Source organism: Polistes canadensis, unplaced genomic scaffold (assembly GCF_001313835.1).
Source record: "Polistes canadensis isolate GaletaPanama2010 unplaced genomic scaffold, ASM131383v1 scaffold_41, whole genome shotgun sequence".
Classification (NCBI taxonomy): domain Eukaryota; kingdom Metazoa; phylum Arthropoda; class Insecta; order Hymenoptera; family Vespidae; genus Polistes; species Polistes canadensis.
In genome coordinates this window covers 500,380-515,833 of record NW_014569588.1, presented here as the reverse complement: position 1 = coordinate 515,833, position 15,454 = coordinate 500,380, and the positions used below count along the sequence as shown (strand labels likewise).

The 15,454-nt window shown below is 37.5% G+C and overlaps 1 protein-coding gene and 3 long non-coding RNA genes across 5 annotated transcripts in view; 3 read left to right on the top strand and 1 right to left on the bottom strand.

The window, feature by feature from the left end:
• LOC106784821 (UPF0489 protein C5orf22 homolog) overlaps positions 1-15,454 on the top strand; it is a 435,726-nt gene that overhangs the window by 404,293 nt on the left and 15,979 nt on the right. The window lies entirely within an intron of this gene.
• On the top strand, positions 395-1,908 carry LOC106784824. The gene is made up of 3 exons (XR_001381454.1): positions 395-858; positions 936-950; positions 1,018-1,908. It is a non-coding gene; the product is annotated as an uncharacterized LOC106784824 (long non-coding RNA).
• On the top strand, positions 2,916-7,032 carry LOC106784822. 2 transcript variants are annotated; one of them, XR_001381451.1, is made up of 3 exons: positions 2,916-3,843; positions 3,931-6,078; positions 6,501-7,032. It is a non-coding gene; the product is annotated as an uncharacterized LOC106784822 (long non-coding RNA). The 2 variants fall into 2 exon arrangements; XR_001381450.1 differs by lacking the exon at positions 6,501-7,032 and having other exon boundaries at positions 3,931-6,422.
• Positions 13,027-15,194, bottom strand: LOC106784826. The gene is made up of 2 exons (XR_001381456.1): positions 14,934-15,194; positions 13,027-13,710 (listed from the first exon to the last, which is right to left on the bottom strand). It is a non-coding gene; the product is annotated as an uncharacterized LOC106784826 (long non-coding RNA).

Below are 15,454 nucleotides of genomic sequence, written 5' to 3'. Positions count from 1 at the left end.
TATTTATTATTTGCTTTTTTCTACTTGATCTTTTTGTTAAATTTATGTACTAATGGATTTATCCCGTAAAAAAATAAATAAATAAATAAATTAGATAACCTTCGTTTGTGGAAGGCCTTAAAAAAAACATATATTTTTTCTCTCCGAATTTACAGTAGTGCAGTATACTCAGATATTTTGAAACGAAATCGAAGGATATTTTTCTTATTTTTGGGATTAAATTTAAATCCCATATACTTTATCTACTTATCTCTTGTGAATACATAATTATATTACTTACAATTGTTTAAAGTATGTAATTCTGCCTTCGTTTACATTTAAATATATCAGTATAGTTATTTGAGGGTTTTACTAGTCATTTCGAAAATTAATGAATGTCACATAGTATATATATTAGTATATATATATATTATATATTATCAGGTAATTATTCGCATTTTTTTCTTATTGAACTTCCAACGATGTTCAATAACGAGTGCAAATTACGCTGAGTTTTTCTCGAAAAGTGAAAGAAAGAGTGGGGAGTTGATGTAGACCGGACAAAAAGAGAACGAGAAGAAGGGGGGGAAAGAGAGTAAGTAAGTGAGAAAGAGAGAGAGAAAGAGAAAGAGAGGGAAGGGTTGATGAGTGCAACCGGTGTCTTCCTCCCCACCTTCCGCTTCGGACAGACGGCAAAACGACCTCGCGGCTTTCCGTTACCTAAATCGTTCTGTCAGTTTACTACGATATCTCGTTGAAGACTGACGTTTCTGTGACAAACATTTCGCGACAATAACTAAATAGTTCATATAACATTGGTGACAAATTTTTAAATGATATCGAAAAAAGCAACGTGTGTCTTGATTCATTCTTCAAAACGTAGTTTTCTATTTGTGATTTTTAATCGTGATTTCGAAGAGAATAATATTTAATTAATCTTATTTGTTTTATTTCAGTCAAATTTCAACGAGGTATTATATTTAGTATCCTTTTGAAAATAATCACACTCATCGCGACTATTTGTTTTTTTTTTTTTAGAAATCGAAAAGGAAGAATGCATCGCGGTTTACGACACTTCGGATTTTTCTTTAGATTTTCCCTCGGTTTTTTAAATTAAGCGTTCCGTTCCCGTCCGAAGTAAACCATAATTCGTTTATCAAGTTACTGGTACTCTCTCCTTCGCTCCGCCCCCAAAGAAAATTCTATTCATTATTCCTCTACAAATATAATATTTCGATTTGTTCTCGTTAAAATAACGTATATTTGTCAGAATCAAGCGTTGACAAAATTTCGCTAATAAATTCTTTATACAATTCGATGTACCTTTATGGGAATACATGGTTTATACAACGAGATCTTTTAATCTTTAAAAAAAAATGTTCAACAAATATAATTGAATTACAAGATTTGAAAAAGTACTTACTCAGATAACGCATCGTTTTATGGTGTTTTCTTAAGATCTTGAAAAATCGTCGAATTTTCTTCGTAATACGCAGAGATGATCGAACACGAAAGAATCATTCGTTAAAATGTATAAAATACATGAAGTAAATGTAAACTATATGAGAGTACAATCAAAGGATAACGTGAAAGAAAGGACATGATAACAGAAAAAAATAAAAACGGAGAGAGAGGGAGAGAGACAAACGGAACTCAAGTAAAAACTCAGAAACAAAAAGAGAGATGAAGAGAAAGTGAGAATGAAACGAGTGAGGAGAGCAGAGAGTGGGAGAGCGAGTTATTAAGAGCACGGGGAAGGTCGAGCATGGTGGGGTGGTACCTAGTGACGTAATTAATTCAAAACGAAGACACGACGCAGCGCCACGGAAGGGAAACAATCAGCTGTTGACTCTCCTCGGAGGTATTTGGCGCGCTAGCTCTTTTGCTCGTAAAGAAGAAAAAAAACACTAATAAAAAAAAACATAATTATTTTCTTTTTTTTATCAACGAAAATTTTTAAAGAGGTATTATGTGAAATTTATTTTAAAACTTTGGACGATCTAATTAAAAAAAAAAAAAAAAAAAAAAAAAAAAAAAAAATAAGAGAAAAATGCATTATTCATGCAAAGAAAGAAATTGTAAAATAAAAGCGTAATCTAAAGAATTGTCACTATACGGGACACACACGTCAAAAAAGAAAAAAGAAAAGCTGTGACATCGTAATGAAAAATAATATTTCTCATTGTTTCTTTTCACGACTATTTGAAAGACATCACGAAGCTAATGCAAGAGTCAACTTAGCGCGAAAGTTCATTCTCTTAAAACTTTATCTTCCCGAAAATAGATAAGGGAAAGAACATTGGTGCCAGGACGAGGGCGTAGGAAGGACTGAGAGAGGATCTAGAAGCGAATCCTGCCATCTCGAAGGACCGTCCAACGGGAACTGTACCGTCGAACGTCGCGACGCCGGCGTCTGCGTCCCATCTGCCTATGTACATATATATGTATATATATATATATCTATATGTATGTATATATGTACACCTATTGTATATATAGGTATATGTATCTACGCGCTTACATATATACACAAGCTTGTTTAATATGTTATCCGTGTATGCGTGAATATCCTCCGCTAGATTCAATCCGTCTTCGGTTAGACAGTATATTTCGCCGAATACTTTCAATTCTTCCACGTCTCGTAGTTGCGCTATATTTCACTCCTTTATCATACACGCGCGAGTCTGCCGGAATTCAAAACGTACTTACGTGATATGAGTAATATTGTAATTCTTAACAAAGAAACACGTAGAAAAATATATTTCCGATCGATAAAACGTAATTCGATAAAAGGAAAATAAAATATTAAATTATATTTATTCGTCGAAAATCATTTATAGATAATTATTCAAAGTTATCTATATATTTTTATAAACGAGTATACGTTATTAAATAAAAAATAAATTGTTAATTAAGGAATTATTTATTATATTTAAGATAAGGTAAGATAAAAAGTCAAATCTAAAGAAAAGAAATACGTCGACTAAGGAAAATTTCGAATTTGTATTTTTCCAAGTTTCTCATCAATACTTTTTCTGAGAATCGCGTCCTGCGCGCAGAAACTCACCCTTTGCCAACCCCCGCGTAGAACGCGACGCCCTCGAGGCAACTCCTGCCTTGGATGGGTGGCACGCAGGCGTCAACATGGCCGCGGCACGTCGACTCCATCCGCCTAAACGAGTCTGTCCTTCGTTTAACTCCTATCAGTAATTAATAAAACGCCACCAAGTGCTCCTTGACCGAAGATGTCGCGTAAAAGTAGAAACTCGATTGAAGAGAAAACAATATATTTTTTGTGATGTGTTAATATCGACTCGAGAGGAAACGAGTGTATCCTTTAAAACAATGCGATTATCATCTAAGTAATTTATATCGCCGTGAAGTGTTTCTTACGGAAGAAAATATTAGTTAATGAATGACAAAAATGAAATCATCGTTGACGTTCTGTTTATGTAGACTTCAAATAATTCTTTTTTAAAGAAAATATTTCTCGTAGAATTTCTTGAACGTTAACGACGTCTTTCGATTTTTATTTGCATGATCGAAACAGTTATTAACAAAAAATCTGAATTTGTTTAACGCAATATATCCCAAAACATACATACCCTAATTATTATAAATTGTCGAATTAACCGTTCCCATATAGCACATTTCTTTCAAAATATTCAATGTTCCTCTCTTCGAGTCTAAAACCACATTGAATATGATCGTATATTAGTTTCTAATTATTTACATCGTTCGTCCTTTTATTGAAAACATTATACACAAGGAAATAACATTCGTCAAATTAAGAAACGATAATTCACTGCTTATACTCTTCCAGGAAAGAGAGAGAGAGCACAATATAAACAGAGAGTATTCCAAGTACGTCCTTTGAGAGAGCTTTTAGATCTGTTTTTTATTCTCTTGGCTTATATTATACGACTCATACCATTCCTTCTTTTACAATAGCGGAAGAAGAAAAGAGAAAGAGAGAGAGAGAGAGAGAGACAAAAAAACAAGAGAGAGGAATAAAAAGCACAAAAAACGACATATCTTGAACGGTAGTTCATTAAAGCAGAGGGACGACTCGAGTTAACCCCTCGCCGATGAAACTGAGTCACGTCGTGCAGCCGGCTGGCCGTATATGCAAATCACTCGCGTGGGGTATTCCCCTTTTCTCCCTCTTCCTATTTCCCTTTCTCTTCGCTAACATTGAGTGGAGAAAAAAAAAGAGACTTCGATGGTGGGGATGAACGAGAAAGCTCATTAGTTATTTTTCTATCGTGATAGGGGTATTCCGTTGGTAAACGGCAGCCATCGTAACTTCCCTCACAGTTACCACTACTACTGCTACCACTACTCCTTCCACCACCACAAGCATTGACCACCAAACTGCTCTTGAATTGTTTATGCGAGAGCACGCTTTATGGTACGATAGGTGGGTTTATATCAGTGACCCAAAAACATATCGTACTTTTATACGAATTATCGAGCACGACGATATAAGTTATGTTTTTATTGTTTTTTTCTATTTATATAAACAATTAAAGAAAGAGCAAATTTCATCGCGTTTCTATTATATTATGTGTACAACTTGTTTTTATTGTAATATATTTTAACGACAATAACAATTATGAAGAATAAATCATTCTTTTTGAAAAATAACACATTACGAATAATAAGTTAATGCGATAATTTAGATTTCACTCTGACTTCGTCGTTTCCCGAGTCAGTGATTCGTAATAACGTATGCAAGCGCTAACACGCGAGAGAAATCGTTCGATAAATCAAATCAGAGAGTCATTGTACATTCGCGGCCTTCTCAGGTATAGCACAGGATTGCCAAAATTGCGTCGGAGAAAGAGAGAGAGAGAGAGATAGAGAAAGGGAAAGAGAAAGAGGGTAGATGAAAATGATTGAGAGGAAAAAGGAGCGAGTCGTGAGAATGAAAAGCGCAAGGAAGGATATTCAAATTTGGAACCCTCGTTAGTCCTCGAATTTCTCAATGTGCAATAATTTATCATCGGGCCCCGCTGAGGTGAACGATCGTATAATACCGGACTACCTGCATGCATAATTTATCCGGATTTTCAAGAAAGAAAGAAAGAAAGAAGGAAGGAAGGGCCCAAAAAGAAAAGGGTTGCTTCCGCAGGAACGTATATCGATTCTTTTATTTTTCCGTTTTTACCCTTCTGGTATGTAAACGAAATAAAATGATAAGTAAAAAATTAAATTCACCGATATGCGTTTATTAAATCACGAGATGAACTTGCAGACAACATTTCTAGCAAGTTACACCGTAGTCGGAAGATTCAGTATTGAACAAGATCAAAGTATTTTTTCTAGCTAGAATAATCCACAGAAAAAGGGATAAAAAGTTCAACGATACAGCCCTGGACCCTTTGCACAGGATCCTACATGTCACTGGTGTGTACCTGTGAGACCAGGAAGGAGCCCTCAACCCTTTTCCTTAGAGAAGGAGAGACCTCTTTTTATGCGTGCATCAGGAAAAAAGCAAGAAAGAGAGAGAGAGAGAGAAAAGAGGAAAAGGAAACTTCCCTCCCTCTCGGATGCTAGCAATCCTACCCCACCGGTTTCATCCTGCTTTTTCACGATGAAAAGGCCTCCAATGGGGGTTGATTCAATGGTATTCTAATTATATGCAAAGACGTATGACTACGATGTACCATCGGTCTCTTATGTAAGAAAGAAGGATATGCTTACGTAACGTACGATTCCTTTTCCGGTAGGAGCACGTAATTCTCCTTTGAAAGCGAAATAGATCCGAGCTAATCGCGAAACGGAACTACCTACTACCGTCGCAGTGGAACATTATTTTATTTTTTACCTTCGATTCGTCATATTTTTATTTATATATAGTACGAACGGTGCGCTTGTTTATCGATCCCCTATCCAATTGTAGACATTCTCGAAATTCAATTTACGTAGTCTTCTTTAACCGCTTGTATAACTTTCCCTTTCAGTTGCGATAAGATATATGTATGTATGAGACGAGAGACTATCGATGAACGTATGAGTTATCGTCGATGCCCAAATTGCTTGCCAAGCGCGGTGATGTAGAGCTCCAGGCCGAAGATTTATTTCTCGAATGGAATGGTAAGTTAGTAAAGCTCTAAGCCGCGTAGCGTCAAGCTCAAGGAACCGAAGTCTCGCCTCGTTTCATGGCTGCTGAATGTATCAACGCGAGCAACGTACTCAAGACTCGATTCTTTCGGTAGACTTCATCGTGCTCCCACATTATTTCCTTCCTTCGACACCGCACAAGCCCAATTTCACGGAAACCTCCTTCTTACTGATCGTAAGGCAAACGAAAGGTTATATTATATATGTAGAATATAGGACAGAATAGTAAAAATGTCTCCGATTGATCAATTAAATTTGACTATTTCAACGACGGTATATGGATTTTAACATGAAACTAATATATCAAATGTTTTATCTTTTATTGAAAAAGATAAAAATATTTTATCTGTATTTTCGTCACGAATGGAAGAAACATTAAGCGATACAATTTTTAGCAATAGCCTGTTCTTTGATGTCATCCTTAAAGAATCCAAGAACGCCAGGAGGAAATATCGATATTCCATGGCTGTATCGGCCAAAATTTCAAGCATGGCCGAGCCGTTTGATGACAAACGCACCCTCGCAGGCAGAGAGTGGAAGCCGAAATGCGTCCACCCCGCCTATTCGAGGGGGATGAATTCGACCAATTGATGGGTTTCGAGTTGGGCCTGGATCAATCAACGAACGGCGTCGTTCAAAGCCAGTGGCCATTCCTACACCACTGACCTCGTTCGTTGCTTTTTCCTTTTTCAAAAGCAAATTGGATTTTTAATCCCATGCGTATGCCGACACAGGACGGTACTCTGTCCAAATTTCGTTTCGTGTCTTTCGATACACTTTAATCTTTGAAACATCCTACAAATATGCAAACTTATTCGAGTGGACAAAAACAGTCGAAATTCTGCGTGAAATTCTTTGTTATATTTTCAAATAATAAATGATACAATATAAACCTCTCTTTAATTTGTAATCATCAAAGAAATACAAATAAATAATTATTTATACAAAATTGATGAACAATCGTGATACCTTTTACGAGTTAGATTACGATGTCTTCGTTAGAGAAAAAAGAAGATTACAATTTGCGTTTTAGCAGATCCCATACACACGATGCCGTTTATTTAACCCCACTTCTACCGCAAGTTTGCTTTTGTATATCGAAAATCCGGTTAAACGAGCCGATGATCAATTCGATCGGACAGCCATAATATCGCGGAGATGCTTCTCAACTCGCGATACGTGTGGAAAGGCAACGTAACGCAACCCTATCTCCTCTAGCTCTCGTTTTTCTCGTAGCCGCTTAAAATGTCTACCTGACGTGTTCCCCCTTTCTTATCCTTTCTCATTCTCTCTTTCTCTCTTAGATGTTCAGAATAATATGTATAAGAGAAAAGAAACGCGTAGCATAATACGATCCTGCCCTTACTCGTCCTTGCGAGGATAATGCGCAGGATAGGATACATTTATCCTAACCGAGACCCTGTTTCTATTTTTTATACCGACCCATGCGTGAATTATTAGCATATGGTATTTGATATATTCGATAGTTTACCAAGATAATACTATAGTTTGCATTATATTGTACGTTAGAATGAGCTCGCTGAACCAACATTTTCCTTTTACATATTTTAATCCCATTTATGTTAGGAAATAACGAAAGACAGTCTTCCTATGTTCTAGGAAAAACTAATTCAAAGAAATTAATTTACCATAAAGCTCAGAAGCGTGTTCAGGAAAATCAATTTGCAAGATATTTGGCGAGATGCTACGAGGCAAATAAATTTCACCTATTAAACTGTACCTGGTATCCGTGAGTATAACATTTGGAGCGTGTACGCGCGAGAAAATAATCCGTGTACAACGTGGCGACCCGGCTGAAACCGAGTTTAAGCTGCGTCAGATTGTCCTTTCACAAGCGTAGTAAGTCAACGTTGCTGTAATTTCAGAGGGCGCCGGCGCTATCGGAGAAATAAGCGTTTGGCGCCGCGTGCAGTTGATTGTGACGTATGATACTCGTACATTATACACCTCGCAGCTTCGTCTCGGTTTCGAGTTTCGACATTTTTCTCGGTACTTTATTACACGCTTGAGATATTTCGGCTCTCCCGCGTTTATATATCGCTTTCAGTCACCGTAAGAAAAAGTTTACGTTACGTTACCTACATATGTCAAAAAAATATCTGCAAATGTGCGCTTGCGTTTACGCGTGCGCAAAATCTTGGATTTTCAAAATCATCCGATACGTACAATTTTCATTAAAGAATGTTCTGATATGTTTACTCTGATAAAAATTAAAAAGTAATCTAAACTCGTTGGTATCGAATAAAATAATAGAATTTATTGTCAAAAATTAAAATATAAATGATAGTCTTTGTAAAAACTCGGAGAAAAAATCAAGACCTCGTTATTGTCGATATTAAATTGCTATAATTCCTTTACATTGGTATGAATGTAAAGGGAAAGTCAAAAGAAGGCGTTGAAGAGGCTAATAACGTCTCATAAAGTTTAATCACGGCGAAGGGAAAAGCTGAAGGGAACAGTGGAGCGTGCCTGGAGACCGAATTTTTTCCAGTGTAATTAAAAATTAATTCAGTATCCCTCTCTCTCTTTTTCTCTCTCTCTCTCTCTCTCTCTCTTTCTCTCTGTCTCTTTTGACAAAAAGTAGACATATATATAAATCGTAATTTTCTTTTTTCCATCAGAATACTTTTTCTTCGCAGAGTTTCCATACGAATGTTTGCATTAGGAAAGGGTAGACTATTATTTTTTATGTTCCATGACACGCCAGATCGACCTGGTGGTGAGATCATAAAGGATACCTCTCACCCTTATGAGAACACCGCAAGGTCGATAAAACAGTTCAACCCCTAGAAACTCGATCGCATCGATGTGGTAGAATACTTTTCTGAAGGGTAACTTTTTTCAATCGTGGCGATCCTAGCGGCGATTGTTCGTAACTTTAGATAAAATTTACCCTTCTGACATCCACCTCTTTCCTGTCTAAAAGTATTCTTTTTTAAACAACAAATCTCATTATTCCTAGAAAAATATAATCAATTATTTGTTATAACATTTACAAAGATTTATCAAAAAATAAACTGTATCATTAGGTTCATTATAAATTAGTTAAAAAAACTAATCCGATTTAAACTTTTCTAGCTTCTAATATGGAGTAAAAAAAAAAACAAACATCAAATATCTTATTGTCGTGATGATGTTAAAGAAGATAAAGATTCGTATGGTAAAACGTGAAAATAAGCGTTGAATTTTCATTAGCGCCTGAAGTCAGGCAACGAAATATACTCGAGCGAAAGCCGGGTTCACAGAACTGGAGAAGGGTTGACAGCTCCTGGATTTACATAATGCTTACGCCATAACGTAGGTATCCCGGTATACAACGTGACTGCATTGACATCACTGATACGTCTTCTATATCAATGGCATAGTTATAATCACGAATTCAAAGTTTTCGCAGTCAAATGTAAAAATGAGTTAAAAATTTATTGCAAAATACTTAATTCTAATATTGTTCATTAATATAATAGTACGAATATGGTTCAAAGGAAGAAAGATGTTTTTCCTTCCTATCTTCTTATCATTTTTACAAGGAAATTTTTCACAACAGCTACTCGTTGCAATGGTGAGCAGGCGGGATAACGAGACGTCTCCATCCGCGATTGCGGAGTAGGATTGGGATATCGTGATCAACGGTGAGAGCTGACTGGGATTTATAATTGATGAGAGCTATAGAACGACGCCAAGGTGTCGTTATCTGCGCTGACAAGATAATACTTGCGAAAGCCAAGAGCCCTCTTCGGTCCTCTTTCTCCATCCTACCACTTTTCTCTCTCTCTCTCTCTCTCTCTTTCTCTTTCTCTTTCTCTTTCTCCTACCGCTTTTCTCTTCTCGATAGCACTCCTATTTCCATGAACTCGAGGATTCTCTCTTTATTTCTTTTACACCCGATAGCTCTTCAAAAAGAGATCGGCTTAACACTGTATCATAGATAGATACATATTTGTATGTTTTTATATTTTGTTGTTTTTTTTTTCATAAAAAACGTATATATAATAGGAAGATTCGACTTCTCTGGTAGTATTAAGTAAGTGTAAGAAAGTGTTAATATAGAAGTGCCTCGATCCCATAAAAAAAAGTGTAAAAAGACGAATATTCGAAAGATAATAAAAATCAATAAACGTGAAAAAAATCCTAAAGAAGAAAACACAGAATCATTGTTTTCCTTTAAAATGCTGCTTTTATTATGACATCGATGTTACGTAGAGATGATAGGAGAAAAAAACAAAAAGAAAGAAAAGGAAGAAAAACGAGTTGGTCGTAAAAGGAAACGCGAGTACACAGGTATGACGCGACGAACAATTAAGTTAATGTTTCGAAGCCATTAGCTCATCGTCGTTGAAGCGACGCTTCGTAAACAGTGTCGAGTCGTCTCGATACCAGCCCCGTCCAGCTACGTCCGGCTTGGTGAGACACGAAATCGATAGGGTAACTAATCGATCTTCCTCCTCCTTTCTCGTTATTCTCTGAATTCCGAATCTACGATGGGGCAGTTCCACGTGGGTGCTGCTTGTCGGTATACGAATGGCCATAGTACGCTGTTGTCTGTATGCACGTACCGCATACAAGCACAGTCCAGGCGTACTTGCACGTTATCGAGATCACCTGCTGTCCACTCCACATGTCGCCCGCAGGCGAAATCGCGCAACCGACACCGGGCCTTTGCCTCAACCAATCGCCTCTTCGAGTATACCTTTTCTTTTCTACCTTCATCGAGTTACTTTTTTTTCGACACTGATTACACAATTCTCAAACTCGATCATTATCAAGATATATATTATACATCCCGAGTCATCGATGCTCTCTGTACTATCTTTCACTCTTATTAATCAAATTCGAAAATTCATGGTTTCTTTGGCGAATATCATTGGTAATTTTGGATACAAGTTTAATTGATATTATTTATCTACGACCTAAGGACCGAACGATCTTACGCTTCGTAAAGTCCGTTCTGGACGCTTACGCCATCATAGTTTTAGACATATTAGCAAAGTATGCAAAGTAAGGGTGACCGGTCCTTTAGGAAGACGATCTTCCAGATGGTCTGCTCTCAAGCCAATCCAGAAACCGTAAGACTATTCTTCGAAATTCCGGAATATTGAACCCGATTCATGGTTCGGCTCACGTCAGAAGAGTCTCCCTCTATCCATGATGCTTTTCTTTATATTTCAACGGACGGTCACCTTGTCGCGTCATCGTCTAACCACATCATTGACTCCTTTGACCATTCGCTCAAGTTAAATACTGGTAGAAAGCTTAGAATACTCTCTTCTTCGGTAAATGCGTTTGTATCTTCCGCATGCCAAAAATAATATCTTTCTTGGTATACATATTTTTGTTTGAAAATTTTTCTTAAGATTTACATGAACAATTTCATTTACGACAATATATTATGTAGCATCAATTAATCGTTTTCAAGGTAATATGATATTTAGCACGATATTTGTTTTTACTAGCTGAATGACGGATCGTAAATTAATGTTGTGTACATAAAAAGTAAGAGAAAAAAAGTTGAAGGGCGATAGCACGGTTATAGTTACTCGCAAGGGACAATTAGAGTGGTCCACGAAGGAACGGGATATCCCGTCGTGGCTCCGAGTTAATGTACTTAGGCGACTCCGATTACATTACCCCACCGTTACCGAGAACGAGGAGGGCTGAAACTTCAAGGCCGAGGCGCCACGTGTTTCGTGGTTAACTGAAAAGCTTCTCGTAACGCTTAGTTAAAAGCTATATGTATATACTAAGTTTTTACCCCCCGATTTCAAATTTGATATCCATAACATTTATTTTTACAACTTTCACGATGTTATAATCGTTCAGAAAATATACAGTTTTAAACGTTTTTGTATTATTTACAAGTAGTGTATTTTTGTCCTTGCTGAAAACACATTGATTATTATTTAAACAGAATCATCAGCTTGATGTTCTTTTACATGGAGAATAAGAAAAAGCAAGAAGAAAATAAATATGATCGTTATCCAGCCCCCTTTCTTAACCTTCGTCGAATGTACGTACCCTCCACCCATCGCATTATCAAATATCGATGCCACGTGAATTTTCTGGGACACCGGCAGGAAGCTATAGTGCCACCCTCCGATTACAATGGCAGATAGCAACGGGACTATTACGCCGTATCTTGCAGCAGGAAAGATGGCTGAGAAATATGAAAAAACTCCGAGATACTAACGATTTTTGTCCTGCGAATACGCAACGAACCTACATATATAAACCTTCATTAAAATATTACCCCAACAGGAAAATTATTTAAAATATATACATTTTTCATGAGTATTCTTTCTCTGTCTATTTTTCATAGAAAAATTCTTTCAAGAATTATAGAAGACTAAGCGTGCGAATTTGTTCGGACTCGTTTAATTGAACCAATCGACCGCGTATTATCCGTATTAAGCTTTTCGCTCGGTTTCTCTCCTCGAGCTGATTCTGCTAGCGTAATTTTGCGACTGTCGGATAATTCGATCCACTGGAGATTTAAGTGGAATAAAGGGGAGAAAAAGACGAAGAAAACCTGTAGTTCGGGCCAACGGAGACTATTAATGTACCCTTACCAACATCTACTCGATATCGGCTACGACTCTTCAAGATGTCTTACCAACTACAAAATATCAAAACTTTCAACAGTATATTGAATATAAAAAGAAAAATATATTAGATAATCAAGAAAGTTCGTGGCATTTTAATCAATAGAGATAAATAATATACAAATGTAAATAAATACGAGACAAACTTTCTTTACTTAGACTTTACATAATATATAATATAATCTTTATTAATAAAGAAATAAAACATGTTTACAAATATTATACATCAAAGAAAAATGAATAAAATAAAAGGAAGAAGGAACACAATAGTTCTCATTGTTCTTGTTTCAACAAATCTCCAAACCTTCGGCAAACGCGATCTTTCAATATACTTACTGATCCAGTAGTAAGCATTGCCAAAGATAAAACAGTAAACAGGTCATTTGATCCATTGAAACCAATTGGGATATTGAACTGCTTTTAAGAAATCTTGTACTCTCTCTCTCCTTCTTTCTCTCTCTTGAGTACCGAGTGGAAGGAAGAGAATAGGAGAGAATGCTTCCATCGTCCTTCGGGATTGTCCGTCACTAAATAACCCGAAGGCATTCCGATCCTTGTGGTCGCGGGAGCGTGTTGATAAGCCGGGGAGATGGTCTCGGTTAATCACGCAATTTTCATCAGTTTCTATCAACCGCAACCCTCGTAGCCCCCTCGAAACTAAGAGGTGGTTTGCCTCTCGATGAGAGAAGGTGACTGGTCGGTTAAAGAAGGAAGCAATGGCGCAGAATAGAGGTGGGCAATTGCTCGTAACTTGCTAAACCAGCTCCTTCCGCTACCCCCTCAACCCCTCGATACACGTCGACCAGCAAAAGTCTGTTAAACTCACCAACGAAAAGCCCTTCGCTAAATCTGACCGACCCTTCGTCGCGACGACCATCTTCCTTCCTTCCTTCCTTCCTTCCTTCCTTCCTTCCTTCCTTCTTTCCACCCTCTCTTACTTGATAAAAGGGTTAGTTGCTGTCCTCTTACAAGAGCATGGGTGAATATACTAGGGAGAAATTAACTCTTTAAAATTAGAAGCATTTGGAAACAATTAATAGCCCATTATCAAAAACTATTCCTATCAAATGCGCGGTTTATTGCTGTTATCGTTTTTATTTTTAAAACAACAGCTTCAAGATTCTATTTAAATTGATAAACTTCTTATTAATCGTGCCAAGTTGTTGTTACAATTTTAACAGGAATATAAAATAACGAACAACTCGTTCTCAACGGTGTTGGTACGTTAATTAAAATAAATTATATAATATTAGTAAGCATATAAATCATTGTATAATTTTTTTCTATATATCTTTGGTTTCTACAGAAAGGAAGAAAGAAAGAAAGAAAGAAAGAAAGAGAGAGAGAAACCATTCTATTGCGTACTTCGGAATGAATTCGTTTTTCAGAAATTCGGTCGCGGAAAAAAGCGAAAAGGAAGGTATAAAAAGGAACGACGAAAATATTGCTTGAAATCGGGGCGCGAGAGAGTGTCGAGATCGTGGAAGGATGAAAAGAGAGCGAGGTTAGAAAAGAGGATGAAGAGATGACGCGAGGAAGGAAAAGAAGGAGAGAAAAAAACAGAGAGAAAGAGAAAGAGAGCGAGAGCAAGAGCAAGAGCAAGAAAGGGACGAAGAGAGAGGAAAGTTCGGTCGGAGGGTAGTTGGGTACTCAGAAACTCGCGGAGACCCTCTAACGAGCTCTTTTCTTCCCTTCCTATTTATTTCTGTTCCTTATTTAACCGACCCCCACCAGCTATGCTTCATCCTCCTCGGGCTCTCGTTTTTCTCGTCTCCGATGGAAGACCGAAACTTCTCTTTCTTCGTCGTAGGAGCAGGAACCCACCCTCTAGGCATCACTGAACGAGGACCAACCTTGAGGACCGCCCGAATAAAAGTGACGGCGGGGGAGGTGGAGCGAAAAAGATGAAAAGAGGAAGAAGGGAGAGAGTAATATGTTGGCGCATAATAAAAGCTCCTACACTACTGAATTTCTTTAAATCGTATTCGACGATTCGCACTTGCTGGTCGCCATTTTGAAATTATAGATAATAACGTCTAGATATTACGTATATAAAACTTAGATTATAAATTATGTGCGTATAAAGTCGTGTGTCTCTCATATATATTATCTCGTAAGAAGAATAAGATTCTCGTATCACTTTTGCGTTTCTATCATTATTTACACAGGCAGGAAAGAACGTTTTGATATTTTACGCAGTCGACGCTGTACCGTGCGATTTTCTTCTATTTTTCCTCCGATATTCGTCGGAAAATTGATTTGAACAGACATTTCTCTCTTTCTATCACTCCGTCACTCCTCTTTCCCCATTCTGTCTCTAATCCTCGTAGGAACCGCGGCAGCTTGTTATTAATGAATCTCCATGCGACTGTAGCTCGACGTAGGTAAAATAAAAAATGGCGCTCCCACGACTTTACCACCCCCGTGTCGCCAAGCGAGAGACAGGAGGGGTATAGGGAAGGCCGAAGTGGAAGGAATGACGGGGGTGAAACTGCACGAATAAAAATGCCCTGTTCCCTGTGGCAAGGAGGCGGCGGCAACGGCGGAAAAGAGGGGTGGACTAAAGGGGAGGGTTTGTGTGCTTCAACGACTTGTGATCTGATCAATAAGCCGGTATAGGGGATTATTTTACGACAAGCCGTAGTACGTGTTTTCTCACACGAGTTTAAACCTCTCTTTGTGAAAATATCGAAGACTCAATAATGATTGCGATTCGTTCGAACGTTCCTTTC